Source organism: Stegostoma tigrinum, chromosome 19 (assembly GCF_030684315.1).
Source record: "Stegostoma tigrinum isolate sSteTig4 chromosome 19, sSteTig4.hap1, whole genome shotgun sequence".
Taxonomy (NCBI): Eukaryota; Metazoa; Chordata; class Chondrichthyes; order Orectolobiformes; family Stegostomatidae; genus Stegostoma; species Stegostoma tigrinum.
In genome coordinates, this window is record NC_081372.1 from 25,700,485 (window position 1) to 25,724,228 (window position 23,744).

Below are 23,744 nucleotides of genomic sequence, written 5' to 3' on the forward strand. Positions count from 1 at the left end.
CGAGGACAAGGTAGTGTCCTTCATCCAGCCATCTTCAGGTGCTTTGTCAGTGGCCTCCCCTCCATGAGATTTTCACTGATGATTGCACAATGTTCAGTCCTGTATGCAACTCCTTAAATACGGAAACAGTTTATGTCCAAATGCAACAAAATCTGGACGATATCCAGGTTTATGCAGTAGAAATACAGGATTTCTATGTTCAAATCCTGAAGTAGGGCTTGAATTCACAACCTTCTGAGTTGAATTGAAAATGCATCCAATCTAGTTAAGCTGACTGTTCTGCAATAATTTGGATTAAAAAGGATTAAATTTTTCAATGTCAACAGTGCAGAAAAGACTGTGAGAAAATCAGCAGATAGTTTTACACAATTTCTTTTGCAATTGAACTCTTTTACTGAAGCTAAATTTTAAGTTTTAATTATGTAATGTGGCTCAGAATGTCGCTAAAAGGAAGTGGAGTGAGCTACCTGTACCACAGGAGTATAGCATGGGGTTCCCTTCAGTCTGTTACTGAAATCATTACTCTTTCAATTTAGATAATAATTTAGATGGAATCAAATACATTGTATTGTAAAGCAATTAAATCTTTAGATGATAACCAAATCAGAAAAGACAGTGAAATCAAAGGTAGCTCAAATTACAGAATGAATGACAAAATAAATGAGCAACAATATCAAATAAACTTAATAAAGCTAAGTACTATATATAGGAAGGTAAAGTTATATCATGCATATTCTGTCAAAACTACCAAAATAGATAAAAAAGCGACTAGACCAAAGAGATTTAACACAAAACACCTACTGTCAGTACAAAGAAGCAATCACAATTACCAAAATAGTGAAATACATTTCTGAAGTAATTGTTACTTGACAGTTGCATCCACTTCTGGTCACCGTGGCACAAGGGAGACATTGATGCACTGGACACAATGCAGAGAAAAGCCACAGGGGTGACCTCTAATTTCAAGGCTTTAATTAAGCAAGAAAAGTTGGAGAAATGTAGCATGTTTAGCATGGGGAGGAGCATCTGAGCTGATTTTATTGGAGGGATATACGACAATTAAGGGATTGGTAAACATAAATCTGAAATAATACAAAGAAGTAAAATGGGAGAAGGGGCATTAAAAAACATTGATGAGATTAGGGTGATTCCCAAGATATTATAAATACACAAAGAGAAGAGGATAATCCAATGAATGAGTACAGCCCATTAGGGAGCAAGGGGGCAATCTATGCATGGAGCTGGAGGACATTGGTAGGGTATTAAACAAGTACTTCACATCTGTCTTTACTCGAGAGGAGGATGTAGATACAGAATTTGGGAAGAGGGACTGAAGTTTATTAGCAGATTGACATCAGTGAGGAGGTATTCATAGGCTTAAAAGTGGACAAATCCTCGGGTCAGAATGAGTTGTAAACCACATGAGGGAGGAATTTGCAGGTGCTCTGACCCAAATTTTTAACTCTTCTCTGGCCACAGGGGAGGTGACAAATGTCTGGAGGACAACTGGCGTAGTAGAGATAAACCAGGATATTACAGGCCAATAAGTCTCTAGTTGGTGACAGGGGAACTTTTAGAAAAAAGTCAGAAAGATTGAATTCATTTCCACTTGGTGAGCCAATGTTTCATCAGGGATAGTCAGCAACGCTTTGTCAGAGTGAGCCTAACAAATTTGATTGAACTTTTTTGAAGATTTGACCAGGTGTGTAGATGAGGTCGTGCAGTTGATTTAGTTTATATAGATTTCAACGCGACTATTGACAAGATCCTTCATGGAAGATTGATAAAGAACGTAAAAGTCCATGAGATCCAGGGTAACTTGGCAACTTAGATCTAAAACTGGCTTAGAGGCAGAAGAAAAAGTGTTGTAGTTGAAGGCTGGGAAACTGGTATCCAATGGTACACCACATGGGTCACTGCTTGGTCCCTTATTGATTATGATTTGTATAAATGATGTAGATGACAATGCGGGGACAGTAGTGATGAGTATGTTTGCAGATGATTCAAAGATTGGTAGCTGTCCAGCAGTGAGAAGAAAGGTGTTAGGTTACAGGAAGGTAAAAATAGATTGGTCAGATGAGCAGGTTAGTAGGTGATAGAATTTGACCCTGAAAAGGGCTAAGTGATGCATTTTGAGTAGTTCCTTGTCTTATTATTTCTTCAATCAATGGAAGGATACTAGGAAACTTAGACGAGCAGAGTTTTAGTGCTTGTCCACAGACCCTTGAATATGCAGGACAGGTTAAATAGGGTAGTTAAGGCATATTGGATACTTGCCTTTAAAAGTTGTAATATAGATTACAACAGTAGAGAGGTTACCTTAAAGCTGTAAAAAAAGTTTAGTTAGGTTACAGCTGGAGTACTGTGTGCATGTCTTGTCACCGTACTATAGGAAGGACGTGATTACATTGGAGTGAGTACAGAGGAGATTTGCTAGGATTTGCATGAGAAGACATATTTTAGCTATGAAGAAAGACTGGATAAGTAGTGTTTGTTTTCTTGAGAGCAGGAAAGGCTGAGAGAGGACCTGTTTGAGGTGTATAAGATGATGGTGTATAGAATGCAGCTGCTTTCTTTAGTTGAAGGGTGAGTAACAAGGCAACATCATTTTAAGTGAAAGGCAGGAAGTTTAGAGGGCATTTGAGGAAGTCTTTTGCACAGAGAGTGGTGGAATCTGAATGCACTGCCTGGGAGGGTAGTTGAGGTGGGAAGCCTCTCATCCATTAAAAATGACTCAGATGAGCACTTCAAAAAAATAATAACACTCAAGGATTGTGTCAAATGTTGGAAAGTGGGTCCAAATGCAGACTTCCTGTGCCAAAGCACCTCTTCTGTACTGTGTGATTCTGAGTATATAAGAGGAACTTGGTTCAAATTAGGAAGTATAAATTTAGGATTCTATCAGGAGATTCTTTACACAAAATGATCAACAAGTATACATCCATACTGATTTTGTCAAGGGTTTCTACATGCAGGTATGAGCCATTTCAAAGAGAAGTGTAGACAAGTTAGTTTTCTGTATCCACGCTTGTGATTTTCAAAGTACTTTGTTAGCTGGGTGCAACTAATGCTGATATCTACTGTATTGTGAGGGTAAGGCACACATTCATTAAATGTAAGCACCCTTGCTAAATGCCAACCTATTACTCAAAGTTGATGCTCTGGCTGTGAATGTTATTTGTCGTAGAGTCCAAACTCAGCTTTCAAACTCCAGCATGAATATCTCTACAGCGTCAGTGAGAACCCTTGACTAATCAGCCATTGTTTTGAAAGCCCATTCTTGGCTCCAGTCACGTGCTTCATGGAATAGGGCTCAAAGCTTTCACCTTCTGACTTTGATGCAGAAATTCTATCACCAAGCATAAGATACGTGCTCTTCGGAGAGGAGTGAAAGCAAAAGCTTGCAATTATTTAAGAAATAAAAGTAAAGTAGCTTTAGTCCTGCTGGACTGCCTCTCACTGCAGAAGAGTGTGGTTTAACCTGGTCATGACACCTCAGGTAAGCAGAGTCCTTCATGGTAACCTCAGCTGGTGTGGGAATTGAACCCTCACTTGGAATTAGTCAACAGCCATCCAGCTAATTGAGCTAATGAACCCTCTATAGATGCTTATTAGATAGACTTCAGAACATTTTAGCTGGATAAATTTAAGTAAGGTGCCTTCAGCTGTAACCATCTTGTTGAAAAATTAAATCCTCTACATTTAAGAAAGGAAGAGTAGTATTCATACAGCATTTTTCACAACTACCTGACATCTCAAAACATTTTAGTTAATTATGAACTTCTGATGTGTAGATGCTTTTGTACTGTCAGGAACACACTCCACACACAACAGATTCCCACAAATAATAACCTGATTTTTCTGATGTTGCTTTATTCTCTTTTTTAAATTGTATGTGGCATAGCTGGAATCATAGAAACCCTATGGTGTGGAAACAGGTCCTTTGGCCCAACAAGTCCACACCAACCCTCAGAGCATTCTACCCAGACCTAAATATTGAGGACAACCATCTTCCCTGCTCTCCAGTATGGTGTCAAAGGATCCTTAATATGTGACAGATGAGGTCCCAATTGAATGCCTAATTTGAACAATAGCACCTCCATCAGTCTCAGCTTTGACTTTTATGTTGAAGTCATGGAGTGGGCTTGAGGCCAGAACTTTGTGACCCAGGTGACAGTGTTACCAACTGAGCCACAGATGATTCAGTATGTCACAATATGAAAGTGACATGTAAGGTTTGGTTCAATCCTCAAAAGTATTACATATGATACTCTACTGAATTTGAGACCTTGCAAAGATTTGCTCATTCTTTGTAAAAACTCTGAATTATATATAGGCAGAAATGTTCAATTAAAAAATGCACACCATATTATTAGGCAGGAGTACAAGTTACAGTGTGCCTATAATTCTGAAATATTGAGCTGATTAATCATTTCTTACAAAAAGCACTATAGATTGCATAGAACTTATTGTATCCCAAAAAGCTTTCTTTGGTATTTTCTTAGTGAAGAACAGAAAGATGTATTTTTTTCTTTCATGATTATGAGTATGTTCACGTGGATTAGAAATTTCAATCCGTGACAGTAGGTGGAGACTGAAACAACTGCAAAAATGAAATAACCATCATCTGATAATTTTATTACAGCTTCAAGTCAGAGAATGGACTATACTATAAGTGTTATAGGACTGCCTGTAAGGAGTTCCCTATTTCTAATTCCTGCTGGAACTCCTAATAGCCAGAGTGAGAGGTCTGCATGAATAAAGTCTTACACCACCTTACATCAGAATGTGGTATGACTGTAACTGGATAACTTTGGTATGTGTGAAAAACAAACATTTGGCAGTTGATGTTAAAACCTTAAGAGTACAGAGAATGGTTCTTTGGTATTGACATAGATATTTTAGAAACTAAGGGCTGCAAACTGGGTAAAATTCAGGAAATAGTAGGGGGATTGCAATCCAGTTGACTTTCACCTTTGGTGCCTGTTAATTTAAACGATTGTAGTGTCAGACTGCAATAGGTATGATTTTAAGTGACAGCAAGCTTGAGCAGGAGACAAAATAATCATGAGAGGCGTGAATAATAAACCATCTGTTTCACTAATGTCCTAAGAGAAGGCAATCTGTCACCCTTATCCAGTCTGGCCAGAGTGATTCCAGAACCAGAGCAATGCGATTGGCTCGTAACTGCTTCCTAAAATGGCCTAACAGATTAAACAGTTGTATCAAACTGCTACGAAACATCTGAATAAAAATAAAACTGAATGGACCAGCCCCTGTCAACCAGAAAAGACAAAGCCATTGTTGAACCTGCAAGGTCTTCCAACTAATGCGTGGGGATTTGTGTCAAAATTGAGACAGACATTTCATTGACCAGTCAAGATAACAACCTGAAATTCAGCCATTGTTCCAGACTCAACTATCACCAAACTGACCCCATTATAAGTGTTACAAGGGCTTTAACCACCAGTGCAGGAGCCTCAAAATTTGTTTAGCAGATGTATATTGTCTTGAAAGGCAGATGAGGTATGTTTAATTGTCATGATGCAGTCTTTTAATATCGTCAGCTTCTTAAACTGTAAAATAAACTGTTTGCTGCTGTCAGTGATTGGTTTTTAAAAAGCTCTGCTGGTCTATTTTGATTGGCAGCCAGCTGATGAAGCATGGCTTTGAAATCTGTCTGTACCGATTGATTGATTGATTGATACTTTTTGTCATGTGTATCAAAATACATTGAAAAACTTTGTTTACCAGCGGTCCAGGCAGATCACAGTAAGCAAGGGATGTACAGATCCAAAAGACATAGAGGCATACAGGTTACATTTCAGGTTACATTGTTTGAGGCTAGAGTCCATTCAACAGACTGATAATGGCAGGAAAGAAGCTGTTCCTGAACCTGCTCATGCGTGTGTTCAGCTTTCTGTATCTTCTGCCTGACAGAAGAAGTTGTAGAAGATCATTACCAGGGTATGATGGATCTTTGATAATGTTGGCCCTTCTGTGGCAATAAGCCGTGTAAGTAGAATCCATGAATGGAAGGTTAGCTTCTGTGATCGTCTGGGCTGTGCACACTACCTTCTGTATTTTCTTATGGTCCTGGGCTGAGCAGTTGCCATAGCAGGTCATTACGCACCTGGACACCATGCTTTCATTGGTGCATCTGTAGAAGTTCATGAAGTACCTTATGGACATGCCAAATTTCCTGAGCTGCCTGAGGAAGGAGAGGCATTGTTGTGCCTTCTTGACTGTCACATGTATGTGGGAAGCCCACAACAGGTCATCGGCTATTGCACTCCGAGAAACTTGATGCTCTTCATTTTCTCCATCTCAGTTCCATTGATGTAGATAGGGGTGTGTTCATGGCACAAATGCTTGACAACAGGGGACAACATTTTTTTAATACATGTTGGTACTTTGTCTATTGGAAAAGGACTGGGAGCAATCACAATGCTGGTCATTATAAGGGTCAACTTATCTTTCAAGGACCTCCCTACTATGAATTACTGCATTAAAAACACAGCTGCATTATGATTCAGCAAGTAATGGTGACATTTGAATGTGTAAAAATGTTTCTCTCTACCTTTTACCATGTATCAAATTTCTTGGCAAGCTGTCTATTTTCTTCATAAACTCTCAAATGCTACATCCTTCAGCTAAATTTTCAGAGATTTGTACATCCATCTGTGTGCACGAGAAGATCTGAATTTTGTTCCACACATCTATTTGGGTACCCAGTTTTAAACCCAAGTGGAGTCAGTGTGCATTTTGAACATTGGGCATTCCCAACCTGTGAAAAAAGCCAGATGAAATTGGCATTGTGTCAGAAATTTGAGGTCCTTCAGCCCATTGCATTCACACCAATCATCCAAGGGTGGCAAGAGCAGAGAACACTGGATCTCTAGAGATATTGAGGCTCTGGTCAAGAAAAAGAAAGAGGCATATGTCAGGTATAAACAGCTGGGATCAAGTGAATCTCTTGAGGAATACAGGGAGTGTAGGACTACACTTATGAGAGAAATTGGGGGGAACAAATAGGGAACATGAGATAGTTTTGGCAAACAAGGTGAAGGAGAAGGTAAAGAGATTTTGCAAGTATACTAATAGCAAAAGAGTAACTAGGGAGAGAATAGGGACCCTTAAAGAGCGACAAGGTCATCTATGTGAGGAAACACAGTGGATGGACGAGATCCTAAACATATATTTTGAGTCAGTATTAACTGTAGAGAAAGACATGAAAGCTAGGCATCTTGGGGAAATGAATAGGGATGCCTTGAAAAGAGTCCTCATTACAGAAGAGGAGGTGCTCGAGGTCTTAAAACACATACGGTAGATAAACCCCTGGGACCTGATCAACCGTATCACAGGACATTGTCAGAAGATAAGGAAGAAATTTTAGGGCTCCTTGCAAAGATACTTGTATTATTGACAGCCATGGGTGAGGTGCCTGAAGACTAGAGGGTGGCTAATATTGCGCTATTATTTAAGGAAGTCTGCAAGGAAAATCCAGGGAACTATAGACTGCTGAGCCTTTTGTCAGTGGTGGGTAAGTTGTTGAAGGGGATTCTGAAAGGCAGGATCTACATGCACTTGGAAAGGCAAGGACCGCTTAGGGACAGTCAGTATGGCTTTGTGCCTGAGAAATCAGTCTCACAAATTTGATTGAGTTTATAGAAGAGATGGCCAAGAAGATAGATGGAGGCAGAGTGATATACATTGTCAACATGAAATTTAGCAAGGTCTTTGACAATGTTCTGCATGGTTGACTGGCCAGTAAGGTTAAATCATATAGGATCTGTAGAGAGCGAGACAATTGAAAACAAAATTCCAAAGATGTGCAGACTAGCTGGATTGGCCATAGTGTTCAGGGGTGTGTAGATTAGGTGGGTTATAGGGGGATTGGTCTGGTGGGATGCTCTGAGGGTCGTTGTAGATTGTTGGGTTGAAGGGCCTGTTTCCACACTGTAGGGATTCTATTTAAATAAAAATTGTCTTGATAGTAGGAGCCAGAGGGTGGGAATAGATGTTGATTGCTCAGCCGAGAAGCCTATGACCACAGTGTGCTGCAAGGATCTCTGCTAGATCCATCGTTGTTCCTCATTTATATAAATGATTTAGATGAGAATGTAGGAGTTGTGGTTAATAGGTTTGCGGATGACACCAAAATTGGTGGTAGACAGTGAAGCATGTTATCTAAAAGTACAATGAGATCTTGATCAACTGCTCCAGTGGCCCAAGGAATAGCAGACGGAGTTTAATTTTGATAAATGCGAGCTGTTACATTTTCATAAGACAAACCAGGGCAGAATTTATATGGTTAACGGTAGTGCCTTGGGTACTGTTGTCAAACGGAGAGACCTAGGGGTGAAAGTGCATAGTTCCTTGAAATTGGTGTCATGCGTAGACAGAATGGTGAAGAAGGCATTTGGCACACTTGCCTTCATCAGTCAGAGCGTTGAGTACAGGGGGTGGAATGTCATGTTACAGCTGTACAGGACATTGGTAAGGCCGCATTTGGAGCACTGCATACAATTCCGGTCACCCTGTTATCGGAAGGATGTTAATAAACTGGAAAGGGTGCAAAAAAGATTTACAAGGATTTTACCGAGACTAGAAGATTTGAGTGATAAGGAGAGGCAGGATAGGCTGTGACTATTTTCCATGGAGTGTAGGACACTGAGGGATGACTTTGTAGAAGTTTATAAAATCATGAGGGACATAGATAATGTGGAATGCCAAGGTCTTGGTTATGGGAGTCCAAAGATAGAGGCCATGGGTTTAAGGTGAGAGGGGAAAGATTTAAAAGAGAGATGTGGGGCAACTTCTTTCCATACAGGGCAGTGCATGTATGGAACAAGCTTCCAGAGGAAGTGGTGGAGGTGGGTACAATTACAACATTTAAAAGACATTTGGACAGGTACATGGATAGGAAAGGTTTAAGGGGATATGGGCCAAATGCAGGCAAATGGGACTAGCTCAGTTTAGGAAACCTGGTCGGTATGGATGAATTGGACCAATGGTTTTGTTTCCATGTTGTATAACTCTATGACACCATCCATCTATTCCTGTTTTCCAAAACTTGACCTGTAGCCTTGTATGCTATTCTATTTAAAGTGCTCACCCAAACAGCCATTAAATGACTTTAGGGTTGTCACCCCTAACACCCTTTCAGGCGGTGTGTTCCAGATACTCACAATGAAAATTAAACATCAAATCCCCTCTAAACATCCTGCTACTTTCCTTAAAACTGTGCTCCCTGGTTATTGACCTCTTTACTGAAGGGAAAAGTTTCAATCTATCTACCCTGACTGTGCCCCTCAGAACTTTGTAGACCTCGATCAGATTCCCCCTTAGCCTTCTCACTCTCAGGAAAACAACCCCAGCTATTTGGCCTCTTAATAGCTGAAGTGCTGTAGCCCAGGCAACATCCAAGTGGATGTCCTGTGCACACTATCTAGTGTTGCAACCTTTCGTACTGTGACAACCAGAACTACATAGAGTACTCCAGCTGTGGCCTGACATTAAGTGCAGAATAACATCCTTGCTCTTATATTCAATGCCTTGACTAAATAAGGCAAGGATTCCATATGCTTTCTTAACCACCTCATCTAACTGTTCTGCTGCCTTCTGGGATCCGTGGGCATATACACCAAGGTTCATTTGATTGTCTGTATTTCCTAGGGTCCTACAAATTAATGTATACTTCTTTGCCTTGTTAGTCATCCTAAAATGCATCATCTCATGCTTTCAGGATTAAATTCCATTTGCCACTATTCAACCCATCTGACTGAATCATCTATATCACCCTGTAATCTAAGGCTCTCTTCCTCACTATCACTCCATCAATTTTCATGTCATCTGCAATCTGTCATCCATGTTGCCATTTGCCCAGTGAAACATGTCTCTGCACCAGTCAAAAGCTCACACTGCAATTTTTCTGTAAGCATTTGCAAATTGCTCATCTGCCTGTACCTATCCCACGTGAGGTCATGCTCAGGCATTAGCCCTTACACTGACTGACATACATTGACTTCTAATCCTTCATTACCCTATGTCCTCACTGGTTTTTATTGGCTCCTGATCTTCAAAAACGAACACAAGAATTAGAAGCAACAGTAGGCCACTGATCTCCCTGAATCTGAGCCATTATTCAATACAATCATGGCTGATTCAATTATTCCATATTCTCACAGACACCTGGCAATCTTTTCCCTCTTGCTTATCGGGAACCTACCTACCCCTTCCTTAAAAATATTAAAGCACCATTCAATCACCTTTTGAGGAGTTTTCTCATGACTCTCTCAAAGTTCCTATTTCAAATACGGGATCCTTATTCTGAAACAGCAACCTCTCATTCTAGAGTCTCCCACAAGAGGAAACATCCCTTCCAAATTCACCCTGTGAAGACGCCATGACAATTTATATGTTTCAAACATTATGTTTAAAATATCATCCTCATGTTTAAATCAGCATAGGAAGAATGTTCTTCTCTCTAGAATGGTGTGGACAATGGAGAGAGTGAAAAAAAAATCCAAATTTTGACATTGAGAATAAATATAAGCTTTAAACGTCAAATTCAGAATCTTGCTATTGACTGTCATCTACCTTATTACCATACCTTTGCATCTTATTTCCCACAGCTTGCCTAATTTCTACGCCACTTCCAATTCTCCACTCCTTCCCTGTGAAATTAGGCAGCACAAATTCCTGACTCCTCGATCAGAGCAGGTAGCTGGTGGCTATAGCTCACCAATGGCTTGTCTCAGCCTTCAACCAACCCTGTTTTCACTGCAATCTCACTGCATGCTCTATGACTACCATCCTCCTTGACTCTTCATCCAGGTAAGGCAGCTGCAGCAAACCCCCACCCACGCTATATCATCATGCCTGCTCTTAAACTGAGATTTTACAAGTTGCAACAATGTGTTTTGTAGATAGTACTCATTGTTGCCACAATATGCTGGTCAGGGAAAGACTGAATGTTTAATGCTATGGGTAGGGTGCCAGTCATGTGGGATACTTTGTTGTGGATAGTACCGAGTTTTGCTACTGCAGCTACTTCCCACCAAATCTCATGATCGACCACTTCCACTATTGCATGCAACATTTTCATTCCCATCCATCCAGCATCATCAGAATACTAATGCTACATGGCCCCTATGCTCTCTATTCACTCAGCTGGAATATTTCGCCACCTGTCTTCTACCTACACCAGCATTAACAGCTGTACCAGCCACTTGCGTTTCACTCATTTCTTCCCTTTGTTTCATTATGGAGAAAATGACTCATTATACAGCAGAGAAGACCAAGGCAGGTGATGGCGTGCCTGACATTTGGCTCCTCACTGCTATGAAGAGAGGATAATGACCCTGGCAGACAAAGACCAGCACTGCACCTACGGAGATGCTGAAACGTCCATGTTGTGCAACGAAGTAAGAAGCATTGTCCATTACTATGCCACTTTCCCATTACTTACACGATGAATGTATGCTAATTAATATCTCTGAACCTCTGCCCCCTACTCACAAAGCATCCTATCTTTTATCTGTTATATGTACAAGTGGAATCAGCGTGGAGCTGGTGGTCAAGATACCAGAATCTTAAGACATCTCCTCTTCCACCTTTCAGGAAGAAAGCACAGATGCCAAAGGAAGCATTGGCTTGGCTACCTCCTGCACTCTCCACCAGCTCAAAGACAGATACCTTAGGGATGCATTAGCCAAATTAGAGTTTGGAATACTTACTGATGAATACATCATTGCCACATGTCTACGGCTGGTCGAGAAATAAATACCCCACACCCTAGGTTACTGGTGCTCAGAGGGCTGCCAGAGACTAGGTAACAAAGTGTGGAGCTGGATGAACACAGCAGGCCAAGCAGCATCTCAGGAGCACAAAAGCTGACGTTTCGGGCCTAGACCCTTCATCATCTGATGAGATGCTGCTTGGCCTCCTGTGTTCATCCAGCTCCACACTTTGTTATCTTGGATTGTCCAGCATCTGCAGTTCCCGTTGTCACTGCCAGAGACTAGGTTCCTGTTTGGCTCTCGCCAGAAGGTGACCCAATAGTGCAGGCAATCAGTAATGTCTTAGAGATGCACAAATTGAAAGGGGAACAGCAAACAGGCTTAATGGAAGCCCTTGGAAAGACTGCAACAATGCAGTTGGAAGCATTCTGTCTGTGGCATATGAACATTTGGTTCCCTCCGTGCACACAGCTTAAGAGCTGCCATGGAGAACCAGGTCCAGTACTCTCAGAATATGCAGCTCGTCAGCACCACCAACAGTGAGGTAGCAAAGGGAGCTTAGCCTCCTTCCTCACATGGAGAAAGTGTGATGTCAGAAGGCACCTGACTGAGGAGGAACCACATTCAAGCCATGCAGCAGTTTCCCCCAGGACACTCCAGAATGGCTGAGCCTTCCACCACCACCTCCCTGCCTGCCACCCTCAGCCCAGTGGGAGCTGTTGCACCTCACTTGGGTAGTGCGCCAGAAATCGAGCTCTGCTGCGTGCGGAGTCATCACAAAAGTTAAATATTTTTAGAAATACACAGAATTCTCTCAATTAGCTGAATTTCAGACCAAAGTTTTCAGAAAGCATGAACCAGTTTTTTTGCACTTTAACAAGAATCACCACGTATTACAAGTAAATAGACTCCAGCTACAGGTAAACAATTATGAACCATTGGCAAGTAACTATCTTAATTAAAACCCTAACCCCTTCTAAATTCTAACCTCTTACACAGACACAGACAAGAAAAAGAAACATGGATGTCATGGTGCAGAGGGAGAGACCGGGAAAGCAGCTCTGTGTGTCCTGCTGAATGATACCTGTGTTGATAGAAGAACTACTTTTCAGTCTACTTTCTGCAGATACTTTCACTGATTTCTGGAAAGCAATGAGTCTTATAAGTTTCACACTTATAAGTGGTCTCTGACAATTAACTAAAAGTCATAGCTTATAGCAACTGCTGAAGGAAATGTAACTTGTTTCCTTCAGGTTTAAAATAGATTTTACTGCAGAGAATAGACACAGCTCCTGTTCTGGTGGAGACCTGCAAGCATCTCTCCATTTTGTTCACAGTCCCAAGCTGTTCAGTTACTGAAAACCAGTGACATAGCTGTTGTCAGGCAGAAGGGTTTTGCCATCAAGAACTCATCACTGGATTACAGACCAAACAGCTACTTGTTATTAGCTCAATCTCCAACTGTATATATCCTTGCCTCCAACTTGTCCACAACTTCTCCTACTACTATGTGAACCAGCAGCAGTATAAACATTACCTTTTTTCATTCATTCGTTCATGGGCCATCGACATCACTAGCTAAACAAGCATTTACTGCCCAATCCTAGTTGCACTTGAGAAGATGGTAGTGAGCTGCCTTCTTAAACTGCTACAAGTTCATTAGCTGTAGGTAGACCCAGAATGCCTATAGGGAGGAATTCCCGAATTTTGACCCACAAAACTAAATGAATAGCGATAGCTTTCCAAATCAGGATGATGAGTGGGTTGGAGGTGATCTTGCACAAGGTGAATTTCCATGAATTTTTGCTGTCTTTGTCCTTCTTGATAGAAGTGGTTGTGGGTTTTGAAAGTGCTGTCCAAGGATCTTTGGCAAATTCATACAGTGCATCTTGTAGACACTGCTGCTACTGAGCATCAGTGGTGGAGTGACTGAATGTATGTGGATGTAGTGTCAATCAAGGGGCTACTTTGTCCTGGATGGTGCCAAACTTCTTGAGAGTTGTTGGAGCTGCACCCATCCAGGCAAGTGGGAAGAATTCCATTACGCTCCTCACTAGGTGTGCAGATGGTGGACAGGCTCTTGGGAAGTGAGTTACTCAAGGCAGTAGACCTTGCCTTTGACCTGCTCTTGTAGCCAGCGATGCTGCAATCCTGATGCTCCCTGGTGTGGTCAAGAGCACGTTGGGCCAGCATTTATAGTTTACACAGTAGATTAATCACTAGACAGCATGTCTTTCACCAATTCTATATGGCTCACTGTGTCATGCAGTTGTCTGTTAAAGGATTTCCCATTGCTCAAAAGTGAAGCCCCTCTCCAGGTGCGGTCACAACATTTTTAAGCTCCATTTTGTATTTGCTATTTACAGCATAATGAAAAGAAACAGTGATCAATCCTCGTGCAATGAGTCTTAAGCTCAGCCTCTTACCCTTTGTGAACCCCCAAATATGCACATTCCTTTCTTAGTAGCCCACCCCTTTAACCCTTTCAAGCTTTGAGCTTCCCCACGTTCCCAACCAACCCATCCATCTAAACTGTCATGTCCCACTTTATCTCCTCAGCCCCAGACATGTCAGGTTAATATGCCAGATATCATAGTGCGTTGACTCCCTATTGAAACCAATTACCCCTTTCCTTTCCATGCTCTATTTCCCTCCCCGCCCCCCCACCTTATATTTTGAGTTGCCTAGTCAGATAATAAACTCTTCCCTTTTTGATTGTTTAATTGACTTTCTGAAAACATAAAATGAGTGCTCTGATGACAAGCAATATAGTAAACTCACTCTTCTTCCCAGCCTGTCACTCTTAACCTCTGTATTCTATTTATATTCCACCCACCATCCAGTACAAAAAGATAATTAAACATTTAAAGGAGGTATTTCACATGTTATCAATCAACAAAACAAACAAATCAGTAGTGTCGGTTACACAGAGGACATAAGCTCTGCTGTTAATGTTAGTATAAGTAGATTTATATAATATACCAAACCAGTGAGTTCAGACAGGATTGAATTAATAAGCTACAACTGTAAAGATTCTGTCTGTACTGAAGGAGCTAAGTTAATAAATACTTTATAAGTTGTTCCTTCCTCTTCTTTGTTTTCCTTCCTCTTTCTACTCAATGGATCTTCTATGTTGTTTGTGATTTTACCTCCAGTTAGCATTAATATTCTTTGTGGTCTTTCTACAATAATTGTAAATTCAGTTAATATATTCTCACACTAAAATCAGATGACAGACTTTAGGTAGCAGCTACATTTTCCACCTAAAGGAAATAACTTTACCAATTAATCTAACATAAAATCTGAAAGATGACAGACAAAATAATTATATTCATTATATTCCTACAAAACCATTTTAATCGTAATTCTGCAATTGAAGTAAAACCTTGACCTAACAGCTGTAAAACTCTAATAATAAATTGATGCCCTGTTTAAAACTTAAACTCAACATCATAAATTAATATGTTGAATTTAACAGGCGTGTTATGTTGTTTCCTTTTTGTCCTGTGAATATTTGCACAGGCTGCCATAGTTAGATAATGTCACAGTCCATCCAATGATTGGATTACAACATTAATTGAGCATAACATTGAAGTTACAGAATTGTTTTATATCATACCTTACAGTTTCTCCTAGAAATATCTCAGACTTTTAATACAATAAATTACTTTTAAATAGAGAGTGCCGTTATGTAGACCAATCTGCCATTGTGTAAAAATAAACAAGATTCAGCATCTTTCATTACATTTCATTTCCCGTGACATTGCTTTTGTTCTCATATTTTGTTTTGCCCCTCCTGAAACTATGATTTCTGTTTGGACTACAGCTGTGCGGGTGTCCACTTGTATCCACAACAAGTGGTCATTCTTCATGTGTGAACATAGACTGACAGATAGTAATGTGTTTGAGTAGAACAACAGCTAACTTTGATCCTACAAATTCCTTTAGAGCCAGTGGATAACAATCAAGAATAGGAGCCTGTCAAAATGTCCCTCTCTAACTCAAGAGTGCTGAGACAGTTGTAATACTCTGATTACTCCCCAGCTGGCCCAGCACAGATTGAGCATTAAATTTGGCATTTTTCGAGTCAATTAAGTTCAGTTACATGTTGCGTAATTCCACTGACACATGGGAGTGGGTGGATGAAGGAAATGGACAGTATTTAATGGAAGTGACAGAGATCTCAGGCACTGGCTGGAGAACCAGCAAGAACTTGTGGCACATTTTTTAAGGAGTCCCATCAAAGTAAGTGCCAATTAGGTACAATCAAGTGCCAATGTGTGGCATGAAATAGAAACATTGGATATGGTAATTTTTTTGTTTCCTGACAGGCAACATGTACAGAGGTAGTTGCTTGGCAAAGTCTGAGTTTATGAAATGGCTTGAAGTTGACAAGTGTTCCACTGACAATTTATATTTTGTTCTGTCATGTGCACTCTGAATACTTTCAATGAGAGAGAATAAATGAAATGCTTGTGTATTCATTCCTTTAGCTGGCCATGCACAAGTGCTGGAAGACACTGGTTACTTTATGCCTGGCGCTTACACGCAAAAATTGTTCTGAGTAGACATATCTTACAGAAGCATATTTGGAGAGAGCTGTTGAATGGACCAACTGTTATACTTTTCTGAGACCTGTTTAATAAATTTGCTTATGTGCATGTCATTTGCTATTTTTAGGACTAACTAACGTTCATGCCACTTATTTCTCAATTTTAAACTTAATTAAAAATTCACCTGCTGGACCATAATAAGAACATATGAATTTACAAAATTGGAATAGAATTGGACTATTTCATCCCTCAAGCCTGATTGCAGGGGAAGGTGCCGGGTGGGGTGGGGTTGGAGGGGAGTGTGGAACGGACAAGGGACTCACGGAGAGAGTGGTCTCTCCGGAAGGCAGATAAGAGTGGGGTGGGAAAAGTGCATTTGGTGGTGGGGTCGGATTGTAGATGGCGGAAGTGTCAGAGGATGATGCGTTGTATCCAGAGGTTTGTGGGGTGCTATGTGAGGACTAGGGGGATTCTCTTTGGGCGGTTATTGCGAGGGCGGGATGTGAGGGATGAGGTGCGGGAATTAATTTCTTCTGCTGTTTTTAATTAGTGTTTTATCTTTGTAAGTATGTTATTTAACTTATCAAAAATATATAAAATATTATCAATAAAAATAGGATCAATTTGAATTGCCTGCCTTCTCATCCCCAACTCATTACTGAATAGAATAGCAGGAAGGATCGGTGGTATCTTAAAACATCAGCAGTTTGGTAGCACCGTGTTCACACTACTGCCATGCTTGACACCACATTAACAGGTATATTTTTGGCATCAATAGTTACCAACTCTAAAATTCAAAATTCAGATGCTATCAGGACCCTGGTGCAATTTTAACACACAGTCATGCATTCAATGTAATCAGCTTTACCAGAGAAGTGTGGAACCACTGGGGAGCAGGGCCAGATGAGGTGCTAGGATGTCATTAAACATTTGTATTTGCCTGATTTCTTTGTGATCCTAGAGGAGCTGGAATTCTCCTGCTGCTCTGCTTAAAAAGAACCTCTCCTCTTCTGCCGTAGGCTTTGCTCTTCTCTGAACAGACTTGGCTGTATGCTCCCATTTCCTGATGCACTCAGATGACTGGAACTGTTGCCCCAGATCCCCCCAAAAACCCACCATAAATTCAGATTTCTAACCCTCAAGTGTAGTTCCACTAGGTTCTTGAGAAAGTTAGATGTTGTATTTTAGTGTGGTTTGGAGTTAAACGTGTCTGGATTGAACACAAATGCGACAGCCTGACACACACTCCACTGTCTATAATGAAGTCTCACTGTGACTAACACCAGGATCGATGTTTTTTAGGAAATAATTTAACTAATGATAATAGATGGAAATCATCAAGAACTAGAAACAAGTGATCCATTAGAACAATGTATTTGAGTATCATTCAGCCAGAATTGCAACAAATACGCGTAAATGCACACACTGTTTAAAATGCCTGTGTCTAATTGCTGAAGTATAACTGAACATTCCTTTAAATTCTGGTAGAAAGAGTCCTCCCAAATCTTCCCACTGATGATTCATGGGTAGGTTTTAAAGTGGGTGAATCCAGCCCCGCATGGGTTGAAAATGACACATTTATTAAGCACTCAGCCATTTCAGACAGGCACCTGCAAAATTCAAAGGAATGGTAGCTATTATTCCAGCACAACATGGGTGGTCGTATATTGAAAATCTCCCCTTTGCTGTCTGAAATATAAAATTCCTTCATTTCGCTTTGCTAATGTCCCTATTCTAATGAGAATAAAAGTTCACACTTGTCCCAAAAATCCCACAAGAAACAAAACACAAGGAATTCTGTGCAAGAATAAGAAGCATAAATCTACCAACTGCTTCACAAATGCCTCATGTACATTTCACTGGCCATTTGCAATAGATTTAGTCACAAATTGATTAATTTTTATCCATTAGGAAAGAGCTTACTTGAAACCGTTGCTTTAAATAATGAATAAAAGAAATGATGACAAGAGAACAGAATAGCAGTTTTGTGGCCTGCCGTGCTCAATTGCACCGTTCTACTTGTCAGTTTAATGGATGTTTTCCTCACAAATACCAAGAAAGCAGTAACCCACATCCCTTCACATTTGTATGGAGAGAGAGACCTGTTTTTCCTGCTGTCAATCAATGCCCTTAGGTTGTGGCTAATCAACATACAACAGTAGAATCTTTGGAAATAACTGGTTCAACTAAAATGGGGTAAGTAGACTGGTTTATGACTTCCTGTTTCACAATGCAAGAGCTATATCATTTCACAGATCTTTCAGCAATGATTCACTAGCACTAGATTGTTGCACACAATTTCCAGTGTAAAAATCACAAATACTTTCTTAATAAGAACAGTTAAAAAATGTTGAGAATAGTTCTTTTTTGTTGTTAGTACTTGCTATCATTGTGCTTGAGTGCTATCACTTTGTTTCAAACTGTTAAATACTTTTGGCTGTTCTTCCCGCCCCAGGGCAGTATCCAATCCAACTATCTTCAGCTGCTACATCATGACCTACCCACCATCATGAGGTCAGTAGGGGGTATGTTTGCTGATGACTGCACAATGTTCAGCACCATTCATAGCTCCTCATATTCGGAAACAGTCTATGTCCAAATTAAGCAAAACCTGGACAAGATCTAGACTTGGGCTACGAGTGGTCTGTAACAGTCCCTGACAATCAATGGCATCACCATCACTGAACCCCCAGTATCAACATCCTGGGCGTATTATCATCAACTAAAAATTGAACTAGACCAGTCACACAAGTATATCAGCTACATAGACAAGTCATAAGCTAGAAATCACACAGCAAGCAACTCATTTCCTGAGTCTCCAAAGCCTTCCCACCATTTACAAAATACAAGTCAGAAGTTAAATGGAATACTTCCCATTTGCCAGGATGAGTGTGGTTCAATAACACTGACCAACCAAAACAAAGCATCCACCATAGTCGGTACCACATCCACAAACATTCACTCCCTCCGCTTTGCACACAGTCATAGTAGTGTGACTGCATTGCTATTATTCACCAAAACACCTTAGACATCACCTTTCAAACCCACAACCAGTTCCATCTAGAAGAACAAAAGCAGCAAATACCCGGAAACACCATTACCTACAAATTCCCTTCCAAGTCAATCCCCATCCTGACTTGAAAATATACACTATGTCACTGGGTCAAAATCTTGGAACTCCCTTGTTCACAGCACTGTGGGTGTCCCTGCACCAAACTTACTGCAGCGATTCAAGAAAGCAGGTCACCACTTGTTTCCTAACGGCACTTAGGAATGAAAAATAAAGCAATGAAGCCCATTAAAACAAAGAAAATCTTTGAAAGGCCAGTTATTTGACAAGGTGATGGTGCAGTGGTGACGTCTCTGGTCTAGTTATTCATATCCTGGCTAATGATCCAGGGAAACTCAATCCCACCATGGAAGATAATGAAACTTGAATTCGGTAAAAACTGGAATTAAAATCTGGCCTAAGGGAGTTCATGAAATCATTGCTGATTATTGGGAAAAAACATCTATTTTATTCATCCCAATTAGGGAAGGCCATCTGCCATCCTTCCTTGGTCTGGTTTATATGTGATTCCAGACCCACAGCAATGTGGTTGCCTCTTAACTGCCCTTTGGGTAATTAGGGCAGGACAGTAAATGCTGCCAGCAACACCTACATCCCATGAATGAATAATTAAAAAATTCAAAGGTGGGAGAGAGAGGATAACTCACTCAATGGCATTCCCAAGCCTACTAGCATCTCACTAAAACTGATTTTATTTGTGCTTAACTGACATGCCAGTGTTGTCAGCTGTGTCATATCGTTTTCATTCAAATAATGAAAAGCTCAAACTAAGCTTGCAAAATTTAGTACAGTGGCTATTGAAAGGTTCGGCAAGTTTGCCTTGGGATTGTTAAGGCCAATATATCGGAAATTTTTAGTTGTATAATGCAAAATAAGCTTCAATGCTTAATATATCATTCCATATGAAGAGAACAAACCTAATGAAAAATTCTTTTGGTTGGACCTATTCCTGCAGATTTGATCATGTGATATTTTCTGACATAACCTTACATTATACAGCCCTTGAACATAGTTTGTAATTATTATTGTATTTATCTTATAAAGGTTGACTTCCCTCTACTGAGTGCCTTTTCTCACTATGAGTGAAAAAAATTATTAGTTTACTCACTAGCTGGGATAGACTGGATCTTAGGTAATCTATAAATTTCCTGAGGATATCTCTATATCATTCTATACGATCTTTGGGAGGTGAGCTGTCCCCTTGCTTCTGAGAAATTAAAAATAGACAATTGATAATAATCTGGAACAGACAATGCCAGAAACTCAACAAGTCAGGCAGCATCTAATGATGAGCTGAAACATAATCATTGCCTTATCTTCCAGCTTCCAACATTTTTTGTTTCCTGTTTGAAATTCCCAGCATCCTTCCACACATTTTTCTTGACAATTTCAATTACAGATAGTTCAGTGAAGCCAGGTTAAGAATCTAAGCATCAAAGTGAAAAAAATTAACATGATTAATTCAGTTACACCTGCACCTTCATCCACAGCTTCAAGTGAATCGTGGCCATGAAATTGGTCTTTGTTGCTGCATAAAACACACAATAGTGAACTGGTCGCTTATTTCAAACCCAACTGATTTTTCTTTTCCATTGACTTCAAATGGGTATGGTGTAAAATTGGCTTCCAATCTTCTGTGTCACTGCCAAAGGCCAATTTTACCCCTATATTACTCCTTTTAAACTAAAAATGTCTCTTATAATAAGAAGTAAAACAGAATCTATTCACCGAAAAGACATGGATTTTTGTATCACTGAATTTTGAAATGTAAAAACTTCACTTGATTCAACACTCCATTTGCACAGCTACTTGTGGTACTTATTCCAAGTCTGTTATTCTCCCACACAAAGACAAGTAGGGGTAGCGTTCTGAGTACCCATTGGATGCACTTGTTGAAAAAAATGTTCTTTTTAATCCTGGCAATCTTGCTCAATGAAATTATATTTTTGATAGGGACCTGACATGAGTAAAACTGTGCTGCTCCATTCATGAGCAGAGAGAGCAAACATTGAGACAAATGAGTAGCTATGGACCATAGGGCAATAGAGGGAACGATCCGCCTCAGCCTTAACAGTGAAGGTCAAATTCTGGTCAATTGACATTTTTCTGACGAAGGGCCCAGCCTCGAGACATCAGCTTTTCTGCTCCTAAGAGGCTTGGCCTGTTGTGTTCATCCAGCTCCACACTTTGTTGTCTCGGATTCTCCAGCAACTGCAGTTCCTATTATCGCTGGTCAATTGACAGATTGTTTCAATGAGTTTCAATATAAGTTTGCAGGTGACACAAAGAGAGATGGAGCAGCAGGTAGTGTTGAGGAAGTGGGGACGTTGCAGAATGACTTGGCAGACGAGGAGACTGGCAAAGAATTCATAAAATTCATAGAATCCTACTGTGTGGAAACAGGCCCTTCGGCCCAACAAGACAACACTGACCCTTCAAAGAGAATCCCACACATATCCATCCCCCTACCTCTGTAACCCAACTAATCTACATATCCCTGAACACTATGGCCAATTTAGCATGGCCAATCCACCTAAACTGCACATCGTTGGAAGTGGCAGATGGAACATAATGTGGGAAAGTGTGAAGTTATTTACTTTAGTAGGAACATTTGAGGAGTAATACAGGTTCACTTGGCAGCCAGGAAGACATATGCAATGTTAGCATTCATTTCAAGAGGGCCAGAATACAAGAGCAGAAATGTACTGCTGAGGCCATATAAGGGTCTGGTCAGACCACATTTACAATATTGTGAGCAGTTCTAGGGTCTGTATTTAAGTAAGGATATGTAAGGATATGTTTTTTGAGGATGTGACTAGAAAAGTTGATGAGGGTCGAGCTGTGGATGTGGTGTATATGGACTTCAGTAAGGCATTTGATAAGGTTCCCCATGGTAGGCTCATTCAGAAGGTCAGGAGGAATGGGATACAGGGGAACTTAGCTGCTTGGATACAGAATTGGCTGGCCAACAGAAGACAGCGAGTGGTAGTAGAAGGAAAATATTCTGCCTGGAAGTCAGTGGTGAGTGGAGTTCCACAGGGCTCTGTCCTTGGGCCTCTACTGTTTGTAATTTTTATTAATGACTTGGACGAGGGAATTGAAGGATGGGTCAGCAAGTTTGCAGACGACACAAAGGTCGGAGGTGTCGTTGACAGTGTAGAGGGCTGTTGTAGGCTGCAGCGGGACATTGACAGGATGCAGAGATGGGCTGAGAGGTGGCAGATGGAGTTCAACCTGGATAAATGCGAGGTGATGCATTTTGGAAGGTCGAATTTGAAAGCTGAGTACAGGATTAAGGATAGGATTCTTGGCAGCGTGGAGGAACAGAGGGATCTTGGTGTGCAGATACATAGATCCCTTAAAATGGCCACCCAAGTGGACAGGGTTGTTAAGAAAGCATATGGTGTTTTGGCTTTCATTAACAGGGGGATTGAGTTTAAGAGTCGTGAGATCTTGTTGCATCTCTATAAAACTTTGGTTAGACCGCACTTGGAATACTGCGTCCAGTTCTGGGCGCCCTATTATAGGAAAGATGTGGATGCTTTGGAGAGGGTTCAGAAGAGGTTTACCAGGATGCTGCCTGGACTGGAGGGCTTATCTTATGAAGAGAGGTTGACTGAGCTCGGTCTCTTTTCATTGGAGAAAAGGAGGAGGAGAGGGGACCTAATTGAGGTATACAAGATAATGAGAGGCATAGATAGAGTTGATAGCCAGAGACTATTTCCCAGGGCAGAAATGGCTAGCATGAGGGGTCATAGTTTTAAGCTGGTTGGTGGAAAGTATAGAGGGGATGTCAGAGGCAGGTTCTTTACGCAGAGAGTTGTGAGAGCATGGAATGCGTTGCCAGCAGCAGTTGTGGAAGCAAGGTCATTGGGGTCATTTAAGAGACTGCTGGACATGTATATGGTCACAGAAATTTGAGGGTGCATAGATGAGGATCAATGGTCGGCACAACATTGTGGGCTGAAGGGCCTGTTCTGTGCTGTACTGTTCTATGTTCTATGTTCTATGTTCTATGTAGGCCTTGGGGAGGTTCCAAAGAAGGTTTGCAAGAATGATCCCAGAGATGAAGGACTTGTCATAAAGAACACAGAACAGTACAGGCTCTTCGGCCCACAATGTTGTGCCGAACTTTTGCACTAAACCTAAGGTCTATCTTACCTCCACTGCTACCTTATACTATTATCCATATGCCTATCTAATAGCTGCTTAAATGCCCCTAATGAGGCCGACTCCACTACCCTCTCCGGCAATGGCCCGACCACTCTCTGAGTAAAGAACCTACCTCTGACATCTCCCCAATATCTACCTCCGTTCACTTTAAAACTACATCCCCTCGTAAAAGCTTCCACCCTAGGAAAAGGTCTCTGGCTAATA